Genomic DNA, 12,036 nt, shown 5'->3' with positions numbered 1-12,036 from the left:
CTAGAAACTCACTAGTGACAACTACTGCCAGAAACACTAGAGTACTGACTGTTCATTACAGAGACAAATGGATCTTCTTGAACCCACAAACTAGAAGCAAGATCTCAGGCCACAGACAACCTCCCTGGGCTGCTGCTGCTTCTCAACTATGGGGGTTTCAGACTTGAGGACTCAGGAAATCCTCTCTAGCTAACACTCAGACTTGAGAAAGAGAAACTCTGCCTGGGAGCCACTGTCAACTCAGGCCTTGGAACAAAATGAGAAGGCCCAGCCAAGAGGAGGGAACTCTGGAGGGCAGCCACAGTACAGGCTCAGGCACACCCAGTGACTGACTGGCCTCACTCCTTGCAAGGTGGGAGAAGCATGCGCATCACTGGAGACAGAAAGAGAACAAGGGAAACAGAAGTAAATTCGGGTAAAAAGATGCGGCCGTCGAACACTCAAAGTCCTGGGACTGTCCCCATCACTCCATCAACAGTACTTGAAAGGCATTCTCTTTACCGATGGGCAGTATCAGTTCATCAGTTGATGTTTGGAAACCACACACATAATTCCTAACAGCTGGATTTCAATTTCTTCCTCCACACAGAAGCTCGACTCACCAATAATCCTCTTTTCCAAAGCTCCAAATCTGCAACTTATCTTTTCTTCTTCTTTTTTTTTTTTTGAGGGTTTTTCTCTGTATAGCCCTGGCTATCCTGGAACTCACTCTGTAGATCAGGCTGGCCTTGAACTCACAGAGATCTGCCTGCCCTCTGCCTCTCCAGTGCTGGGATTAAAGGCATGTTTCACCACCCCTTGACTCCCACATATGGAACTATTAACACTTTTACTGCTTAATCATATTTGTCCATATGTCCCAACTCCAACACCATGCCTTCACACTAAACCAGTTCCAAATGCAGTTGCCAGTTTCAGTGGGTCTGATGCCCTGGGTATCTGACACCTTCTTCTGGCCTCCAAAGGTACTAGGCATGCAATGGGTGCACAGACATACATGCAGGCAAAACATCCATTCACATAAAATAAAACATTTTTAAATACGTTTTTTGTGTGAGCCTCCAAGCTGTAAAGTGTCTTCTATGCAAGTCTGATGGCCTGAATTAAATCCCAGAACCCATGTAAAGGAAGGAGAGAATCTACTTCACCAAGTTGTTTGATATGTGTGCTGTGGCATGTGTACCCCTCTTCACATACATCATACAAACACACAATAATAACAAATAAAAATAAAGTTAAATTTTTTATGTGGTTCATGAAACCAAGTATTTTCCATGATGGTTGAAAACCTACCTTTCCTTTTTCTCTCCTTTCCTTGTTGGTGTTGAACCCAAGACCTTGTGCACGCCAGACAAGCACTCTACCACTAAACTATATCGCCATCTTTTAAAGCTCTCATTCTAGTATTTCATACCAAAGCAGTGCAGGAGTCTGATTTCCAGTCAACACTTGGTTATAATGGACAACAGTAAGCATGGTTCCAAAAGGAAGGAGCTCTATGATGTGATATTTTCCCACCGTCCAGTCACATAAACACTCTGGTTTAATTCTGGACATAGGGTTGAGGAAATGGCACAGTGAGTAAAGTGCTTGCCACAGAACACTCAAGTATAATGACCTGAGTTTGGATCCCTAGTGCTCATGTAAAAAGCTGGGCACAGTGGCACATGTCTGTAATTTCAGCATTGAGAGGGCAAAGAGAGACAGGCGGGTCCTTGGTGCTCACTGGCTGGCTAGCCTAGCTCAATCTGTGAACTCCAGGTTCAGTAAGAGATGATTAAAAAATGGTATGGAGTGCAGAAGACACCCAATGTTGACTTCTGAAGACCCACAAGGACACAGCAACACAAATACCCCCACCCCCACCACACATATTTGAGCATGGTGATCCATACATGCAATCCCAGCACTCAGGAGGCTGAGGGAGGAAGATTGTAAAGTCAGATCAGCCTGGGCTACACTCCTAAATCCCATCTCATATCTTCCCCCACCCTTAAAAATAAAAGAACCCCAGAACCACAAAAATAAATAAATAAATTGGTCTAGCAAATGTCCATTTTTCTCTGATGCAATAACTAACAACTAATTAGAAGATGTCACTTTTTAACAAATGGGTTTGAAATCTATTAAAACTCTTCATTTGGACTATTGTCTACCAGTACCTGCCAGGCAAGCATGAGGCCCTCAGTTTGATTGCCAGAGGCTACTAAAAAGGTAGGCATGGTGGTGTACAGTTATGATTCCAATGATGGGAGGCGAAGGAAAATCCCTGGGGTTCACTGCCAGACAGCCTGGACTACACAATGAAGTCAAGCTGGTGAAAGACTGTCTTAAAAAACATTAAAAACAAACAAACAAGGGGTATGTGTGTGTGTGTGTGTGTGTGTGTGTGTGTGTGTGTGTGTGTGTGTGTGTATGGAGAGATGGCTCAGCAGTTAAAACTACGTATTACTCTTGCAGAGAATCCAAGTTCAGTTTGCAGTATCCATGTTGGTTGGCTCACAACCACCCATAACTGTAGTTCCAGAAGGAGCAAATGTTCTCTTCTGGCCTCCTTGGCCATCTGTACTCAACACACACAAACACATCTGGGTATGGTGGTCCACACACACAATCCCCCAGATAAAATCTTCTACAAATAACAAGGTGAGGAGTGGTGAGACAGTTCGTTTGGTAACAGTGCTTGCTGCCGAGCCTGACAATCTGAGCTGGATCTTCAGGACACACATGGTGGAGGAACGCAGCAACTCCCACAAGCTGTGCTCTCCCCTCCACCCACATGCCACAGCACATGAGTGTACACACACAAAATAATAAATGCAAAATTAAAAAAACTGTAAATGTCCCCGACACTCAAGGAACACCCGAATTGATCACTGGTCTCCACATACGTGTGTACATGTATGTGCACCTATAAGAACAAATGCACAAAACAAATCCAATGCCCCTTACTCAGTTTTAATAATTACCAATATAGGGCAATTCTCATCTCATCTATAATCCTCCAGATACACTGAATATTTTAAAGCAACATCCAGACATATTATTTCACACTTAAGCTCTTATCTCTAAGACAGAAATAGTCTATCTTTTTAAATATAACAATACTATTATCATATGTAAAAAAATCCTTTAAAAACCATCTAATATTTGAGGGCTACTCAAGTTATTCCCAACAGTCTCAAAAATACCTTTTTACAGTGGTGTAGATATAAATAAGGTCTGCACATTATATTTCGCTGGTGTCTAATCTTTTAAATATGTTGCCATTCCTCTCCTTTTCTCTTGGCATATATTTGAAGGCACGAGGCTCACTTTGCTCTATAGTATTTCTCACATCATAATTAATAACATTCTGCAAACTGTTATATCCAGAAACTTCGTCTTTAATTTAACTGGTGGAGGAGGAAACAAGAATCTTCATGAATGATGTCATGTCTTTCCTAGCCTGTCACACACAGGAGTAAAGTTTAGTTACGTCAATTTTGGAGGTGGTATGGTTTATCATGATTGTTAGTTTGACCCATCATTCTAAAGTTCCTTAAATGATTTTAACTGTTATTGATGATCAATGCACAGGTCTTTTATTTCATTATATCATTACATAGAAATTTTAAAGAAACAGATTAAAGACATTTTTATCAGATTATAAAATCCTGTTTACAAGTTCCTCATGTGTAAAATTATGAGAATTTTTTTAAAAGATGGGACAAATTACAATGGCATTCTAAGTCTGTAAAATCAAACCACAGATCAAAACTACTTCATAGTTACTAGGATGACTAGAGCTGAAAATAAAGACAGTAGACGTTGACAAGGATGTGAAGAAAGGCATTTTCAGGTGGCTGCGGGATTGGTTCTGGAAAACAGTCCTGCAGTCCCTTGGCAGATTAAACAGAGTTAACCAACTGCTTTAGCAACTCTGCTGCTAGATCTATATATCCTATAAATCATATCCACAAAAACTTTCACTAGCCAGGCGGTGGTGGCGCCTTTAATCCCAGCACTCGGCAGGCAGACCCAGGTGGATCTCTATGAGTTCGAGGCCAGCCTGGTCTACAGAGCGAGTTCCAGGAAAGACGCAAAACTACACAGAGAAACCCTGTCTCGAAAAAAACAAAAACAAACAAACAAACAAACAAACAAAAAACCAAAAAAAAACTTTCACAAATGGGAAAAGGGATTTGCAAATCATATACCTAATAAGAGAACATATCTAGAATGCAAAAATAACTCAATAATAAAAGAAACCATGTTTTTTAAAAATGGACAAAGAGGTGTTGGGGATTTAGCTCAGTGGTAGAGCGCTTGCCTAGCAAGCGCAAGGCCCTGGGTTCGGTCCTCAGCTCCAGAAAAAAAAAAGCGAGTTCCAGGAAAGGCGCAAAGCTACACAGAGAAACCCTGTCTCGAAAAACCAAAAAAAAAACAAAAAAACAAAACAAATGGACAAAGAATCTGAATAGATAGTTTTTCAAGTAACATATACTAATAGCCAATATGCACAAGGAAAAGACACTAAACTTTTTGTTTGTTTGTTTTGAGACGGGGTTTCTCTGTGTAGTCTTGGGTGTCCTTTCTAAGAAAAAGAAAGCAGTTACTTTCAGGACTGGAGAAACGAGTCAGAGGTTTAGAGATTGTACTGTTCTTTCAGAGAACCTGAGTTTGGTTCCTAGCACCTACATCAGATGGCTCACAACTGCCCATAACTCTAGCTCCAGGGGACCCAGTGGCATTTTCTGGCTTCTGTGGGCACCTGCATTCATGTCCACATACCTATATGTGCATATGCATAATTTAAAAATAAAAATAACTTAAAAAGCAGTTATTTTCTCATTCGTTATCAAATAAACACCATTGGAGCCAGAGAGAAGGCTCTATAGGTACAGAGGACACGGGTTCAATTCCCAGCACCCACCTCAGGCTGCTCACAATCGCACTAACTCTAGCTCTGGAGCAGTGGTTCTCAACCTGCAGGTCACAATCCCTTTGGGGTTTGCTTAGCAGATATCCTGTACACCAGATATTAACATTAAGATTTCATATCAGTAGCAAAGTAACAGTTATGAAGTAGGAACAAAATAATTTTATGGTTGGGGGTCCCAACATTAGGAAGGCTGAGAACCACTGTTCTAGAGGATCTAACAGCCTCCCATTGCCTCAAGAGCCTGCATGAACACACCGTACAAACAGAGCAGGTGCACATACATACACACAAGATAACAATAATAAATCTTAAAAAAAAAAACCCACCCTACTTGAAGAGATCAGCCACTGATATTTTTTTTTCTGATATTGCTAGGCAGCAGAAAGTTGGCTTTTTGTTTTGTTTTTGAAATGGGGGTCTCATCATATAGCCCAGGCTAGCCTCATTTAATCCTCTTCCCTCAACCTCTGAGGTGAATGGGGATTACATATATGCACTATTAAGCCTAGCCAAAAAAAAAAATTGGCATAAAAATTATGGAAGGTGTGATGGCTATTATTGGTTGTCAACTTGACTCCATCTGGAATTAACTAAAACCCAAGTGGCTGGGTACACCAGTGAGGGATTTTTTCTTAATTAAATCATTTGAAGTGGGGAGGGCCACCTTTAATGTGAGTCACACCTTCTGCTGGCAGCCTAAATGAAGAAGGAAGCTTTTTACTTTTTGCCTGCTTGCTCTCATTGGCAAGTCCATTTCTTCACTGTCATTAGAGCCTACTTCTTTGGAATTCTGGCACACACTGAAGCCAAGCTGAGACATCCAGCCTCGTGGACTGAACAACTACTGGACTCTTAGACCTGTTGGTAGACAGCCATTGTTGGACTAGCTGGACCACAGCCCGTAAGCCATTCTAATAAATCTCTCTCTCACACACACACACACACACACACACACACACACACACACACACATATACACACGCACACACACACGGGAGGGGGTGGGGAGAAAGGGAGAGAAGGAGAGAGGGATTCATTCTGTAAACTGTTCCTCTAGAGAACTCTGACTAACACACAAGTCATCAACTCTACTACAAGATAACAAGTGAATGATAACCTGACTTGTTTGCCCACAAGGGGGACAAGGAATGGGGTCTCTTCTTTGTGTACATGGAAGTGTAAAACTACACATCTACCTATGTGTATGTCAGCTAGTGAACAATCGAAAGTGTCATTTCTTAGGAGCCATCCATCTTATTTGTGTTGATTTATCTAATTTTTTTTTTTTTTTTTTTTTTTTTTGGTTTTTCGAGACAGGGTTTCTCTGTGTAGCTTTGCGCCTTTCCTGGAACTCACTCTGTAGCCCAGGCTGGCCTCGAACTCACAGAGATCCACCGGCCTCTGCCTCCCGAGTGCTGGGATTAAAGGCGTGCGCCACCACCGCCCGGCCGGATTTATCTAATTTTAAAAATACTATGTGTGTGCATGTTCATCACACAAAAGCCAGAAGGTGTCCGATCCCCTGGAGCTAGAGTTCCAAGCAGCTGAGAGAGGCCAGATGTAGATACTGATAATCAAACTCTGGTTCTTTGCTAGAGCAGTACTCACTCTTAATGGCTAGTATATTTGTTGTTCTTTAAGTTTTATTTTTATTATTTTTAATTGTGTGTGTGGACATGAGTGCAGGCGTCCTTAGAGGCCAGAGGCAGCAGAGGCCCTGGAGCTGGAGTTATATAGGTGGCTGTCAGCCAATTAATGTGGGTGCTAAAAACGAACTCTGGTCTTCTGCAAGAGCACTCTGTGCTCTTAACCACTGAGCCATCTCTCTACCTCCTATACATATATCTCCCCTCCCCCCCACTTCTTTTTGGTTTTTCAAGACAAGGTTTTTCTTGTGTAACAGCCTGACTATCCTGGAACTCTCTTTGTAGACCATGCTGGCCTCAAACTCACAGAGATCCTCCTGCTTCTGCCCCCAAGTGCTGGGATTAAAGGTGTGTGCCATCACTGCCTGGCATATATTTTTAAGAAATAAAGAGTAGGATTTGTCTATGATAGCACTGCTGGAATGCCAAAAAAAAAAAAAAAAAAAAAAAAAACCAGTGACAGTATTGCAAATTAGTTCAACTTCAGCATGAAAATAACCCTCTGATTCAGACAGCCCTCTTGAGGGGTAAGTGTCCAATACAATCATCCAAAAGTAACTGTACAAAGAAAAAAGGGAAGGAATAAAACACACTTCACAAACTACATGGAATACTACATTTTAAACAAGATACAGAAATGAAAAAATATCATTTTATGACATTAAAATTTCAGAAACCATATTCGATATGTACTAACTACAAATAAAATCAATGTCAGTACACAACCGAATGTGAATTTAGAGTAAATATAGTTTTATTGAATGGATTCTCTTTTCCATAGAGACTATATTAAAGTAAGCTTTAATTTTGGGGTAGTTAAGTTTGCTGCTCAGCTTTATTAAGTTTGTGTTACACTACTGCTATTTTTGCACCTGGGACCAAAGAAAAAATTTTCTTCCGTTTTGGAATCTGGAGCCCTTACTAGTTCCTGTACTAAAAGTAAGAAGACAAGATTCTATATTTGGCCAACTTCCTGCTTCAAACTTCAGCCCGCATCTCATTTTTCCACACGAAGACAGCAAAACTAATGCAGCCATGTTTACAAACTGATGCGGAGGTCCTTCAGGAGTGGTACTGGACAAATACAAACACCAGAGCTGCAGAAAGTCAGAACTGCAGAATGTAAGCCACCATCATCCAGTTCCGATCAGCATGCACAAATCACATGACTCCTTCTGAACGAGGCTGGCACAGGGAAGGGAAAGACATATATGACCGCTGGAAAAGCATCCCAGGTGATTCTGCTGGGTATTCCAATTTACATTTACTGAGCCACAGTTTAAGAGACAGAATAAATGGGCACTACTTCAAAGGGGTGGCAATTTGTTGCTATGTCTACAAATAAAAAGTATACAAAGGTCTTTTGATCCAATAGTTCCACTTCTTAAAATACATTGTTCAGATAATTGTATATACATACATATAACAAAATATCTAGAAGGATGTTCATTGTATTCTTGCCAGAGAAAAATCTAGAAACAAATGTTTAACATAAAGACTAGTTACAAATACAAATAACAGTCCTATGCACAGACAGTTTATTTTACAGCTGTGTAACAAAATAAGAAATGTCAACACTGGTTGTTCTTCTAGAAGACCTGAGCTCAATTCTCTGCACCCACATGGCAGTTCACTGTGGTCTATAGTTCCGGTTCCACAGACTCCAACAACCTTTCTGGCCTCTAAGGGCACCTGGCACACAAGTGGTACACAGACATACATGCAGATGAAACAACCATATACATACATTTTTTAAATTAATTTTTTTAAAGGAAATGTCAACACAAAGAGTAAACAATACTTTGTGCTAATATGGAATGATTTCCTAAACATCTAATTTACAAAGAGGTGTGACTGGTATGGCCACAGAGAGAGGAGTAGATGCATGTTTATAAAGGAGCAGAGTTTATGGAAAGCCACAGATGCTCAACACTTCAGTCATCCTTGGGAAGAAGTTAGCAGAGAAGAGGACAGGAAGATTTTCTTTCTCTACATATCCTTTCGACTGCTAGAATTTCCCTCTCCAATGCTTTATCTTTCCCCAAACAGAGTAAGACTATCTCAAGAGGAATAATCATCCTCTGGGTCTAAAAGGATGTGACTCTATTTCTGCTGGTCAGGGCCACTGCTTCCTAAATTGCACAGGTATCAGTGAGCATGTGGCTCCATATGCATGTGGCTCCATAATGCCGCCAAATGACCTTTCCAAGTCCCTGACTCCTTTGGTGCCTCTACATTGTCAAAATCCTAACACAACAAAATAAGCCTTCACTCTGATCCCAACCTCACCTCCCACCTTGTTCTGCTCCCCCGCCCCAAGTCCAGCTACACTTCTTCGCAGTGCGCTAGGACAGAGGGGTTTCCTCCTCCAAAATCGCCTGTGTCCCCCCTCTCCTATATATGCAGTTGACAATATACAAATGTTGATGTCTCCTTTAGGGTTTGCAGAGGCTTTCCCCTCCCAGGAAAGCCTTCCCAGACTACCCAGGCAGAGACTCTGGAAAGAGACTGTCAGAATTCAAACTCTATTTCCTCATCTGTCTACTCATTTCTAGTCCTGCAGAGTAGGAATGAGCCCGTATAATTATTGAAAAGATTAAGCAAGATAATTCATGTAAGGCATTTATTATGTAGCCTGTCACAGGCTAATAGAAAACAGCAATTATTATTACTCTAATAGCAACTATGATGTAACTGTTTATATCTACCTGTCCCCGCACTGGTCTATAATCTTCTCAAAGATAAGAGTATGACTTTCGCACTTTCATTTTGAATCCCAAGTACTTTGTCTGGCAAATAGGTGGTATATGAATGCACTAAATCAAGGAGTTTGCTCTTCTGGTTCTGTGTTCACCCACATACTACATCAGTGGCTAAAAGGTACCCAGCGAATGGGCTCCTGGATCCCACCATACCTTAGAGTGAACTCGTCAGGCCACTTGAGGCAGAGAGAGCTGAAAAGTAACTGAGGAGCTTTTGGCTTTTCAAGGACAGATTAGAAACAAGTAGGATATAACACCTACCAGTTTCTCCCTGATGACTACTCATGGGTGCTGGGTGAAACAGACATGTGGAGATAGGGAATCAGAGTATGGAAGTCCTAGCCCACACTCCAAGCAGGCCTTCAGGAAACACTAGGAAACATTTCTCTTGGCAAGTGGTTAAGAACCTATATAGCCCCGTTCTCAAGAAGCTTCTCAAATGAAGAGAGCTCTTAAGGATCGCCTCGAACCTGGCAAGGGAAGGTGTGAGCAGAGGGGAACCCAGAAAGCAAAAACCTCCCAAAATACGAAGGGTCAGGCAAGCAGCTCGGAAAGGCTAAACACAGGGTCGAAGGGAAGGGGAATGAAAGGACAGAGGTAACCATGAACGGTTAAGTTTTGGAAAGATCGTCAAGAGCCTTGCAGGTAATGATAACGCATTTGGGGTTTCACTCATCTCATGGGGGGAGGAAAGGGAGGGAGGTTAGAAGTGAACAAATGACAGCGTCAGATCTGTGTTTTTGAAAGGAGTATCCAAGCAGAAAGATGTTTATCCCGTGTCAGCCAATCCTCATCCACCATCTTTTGGTTCTCTGGCTGCCTCAGTAGCCAGCAGGTAACAAGTGATGCCATATCCGGGGACATGACTCTGGTTTTCAACAGGGATTCCCTATCCTGCCCAAGGGCTTCGGCCGGCATCCCTCTAAGCGGGTTTGGAGCATTTCTTTCTTCCTGTCTTACAAATAGCATCATTGACAACAACAAAAACCCGAATCTATCAGGATCATCTCCGCCTCTGTGGTTTTTATTTTTAGGAGATACAATTAGGAGTTGGCCCCTTCACCCCAAGTGGCAATTTTTAAGATTTACTGAAAGTAAACAGAAGAGATGTGCGTTCCCAAGTGGCTCGTTTTGAATTCTGGGCAGCTTTGAGTCCGTCTTTTCTTTCTTAAGCATACCCAACAGTTGGGATGGGGCGGCAGAGAGGGGCTTGGGAGTAGGACCAAGGAAGGGGCTTTAAGGGTGGGTGGGTGGGTGGGGGATGATGATCACTGCATGAGCCACCTTTCTCCTCCCACTAAATGGACCAGAGCAAAGACCGTTCTCGCTGCTCAAAGTTTTTTTTTTTTTTGGTTTTTTTTTTCTTTCAGAATGAACTAGAGCAGCGCCCTGGCCCGGGCCCCAGGAGGACGTCCGCAAAGTTCCAGCCTGTCCGTGTCCCGCACGTTTCCGGGACCCCCTCCCCCTGTCCACCGTGCCAGGATGCACAAGCCGGAGGCGCTCCTCCGGGAAAGGATCCAGGGACCGCTCCCACGAGCGGCCGGGCCACCCCACCGTCCCAAGCCCACCCGACGGCGGCAGGCGCGAACGCTTACCGAGCCCGGCGCTGGGCGGGACCGCGGGGGACGCGCACGGCGGCTCCGCCTCAGCACCGCGGCGGCGGCGGCGGCGGCGGCGGCGGCGGCGTCTCGGCCCGCTGCTCCCCTCAGGGCCGCCGCCCGGTCCGCTGCTCGAAGCCCCGCGGCGGCGGCGGCGGCCTCGCCTCCATGGCGAGGAGAAGCGGCAGAGAGAGGACTGGGCGGGAGGCTGCGATGGCGGCGTGGTCCAGGGGGTCTGTGCTAGATGCCCCCGCCGGTCCCTGTCAGCGCCTCACTCGCCGCAGCCTCACTCCCGACGCGGCCTGGGCTGTAAGGCGCTTCGTCATTGGCCGTTGAGAGACGGGCGCTGGTTCGCTGACGCTAGGCGGGCGTCTCCGCCTCCGCGGGCCCCACCCCTGCGCGCCGGGCTGCGCCGCGGAGTTCCCTAGGAGTCGAGGGGGGTCCCCGGGTAACGAGACAAGATGCTCCCCATCCTCCGGAGGCGCCTGTCTCCTGGCACCAACGTCTTCTACCTCGCCACAGGCCTAGGACCCGCGGCATGGGCTTTCTTCCCAGTTTGCAGATGGGGAAACTGACACTAGACATAGACCACACCAGTATCTACCAACTGGGGAGCTTAGGCACTCGAAAACCATCTCTCCACCCCTTCCCAAATGTGATCTTTTCGTCCGTGAGCCCCCCCCTCCCGGCCCCCACCAACCTTGCTGCAAGGTACTTAAAGGACGAAGGATGTAATTGCGAGGAGAGAGGTATTTGCTAGTCCCTAGAACGGGTCTGGCTCTGTGGATGTCATCTTAAATAAACCAGCCCACATCATCCCCACCCGCACCCCAGGGAAATCTCTCTTACTTTCCAGATGTGCATGCTGGGCCTGACTCTCTAGAGCTGGGTGGAAGCCCGGCACGTGGTGCTCTGCCGCGGGCGGGGAGATGCCTTTTGATATATGCCTGGTGGTGGAGGGGAAGATTGAAAGCGCTGTGAGACCAGGGGCGCGGACTCTGTTCTCACACGTCTGGGCATCGGTCCCTCGCCTAGCGCTCCGAAGCCATCTGGCGGTGCTTCCGGAGGTAGCGGTTCCCAGTTGAGCATCTTGCTTGCTGCAAGAC

General features: G+C 44.6%; 1 protein-coding gene across 1 annotated transcript in view; it reads right to left on the bottom strand.

Moving 5' to 3' along the window:
* Ptpra (protein tyrosine phosphatase receptor type A) overlaps positions 1-11,164 on the bottom strand; it is a 110,929-nt gene extending 99,765 nt beyond the window's left edge. The window contains exon 1 of the mRNA XM_052724041.1: positions 10,928-11,164. The gene's annotated coding sequence lies outside the window, so the exon portion shown is untranslated. The remainder of the gene's footprint in view (positions 1-10,927) is intronic.
* Between the last annotated feature and the right edge of the window lie 872 nt (positions 11,165-12,036).

This window comes from Peromyscus californicus, unplaced genomic scaffold (genome assembly GCF_007827085.1).
Source record: "Peromyscus californicus insignis strain IS unplaced genomic scaffold, ASM782708v3 Scaffold_7__1_contigs__length_154581171, whole genome shotgun sequence".
In the NCBI taxonomy this organism is placed as follows: Eukaryota; Metazoa; Chordata; class Mammalia; order Rodentia; family Cricetidae; genus Peromyscus; species Peromyscus californicus.
The sequence above is the reverse complement of the archived record's forward strand: the minus strand, read 5'-3'. Positions and strand labels throughout refer to the sequence as shown.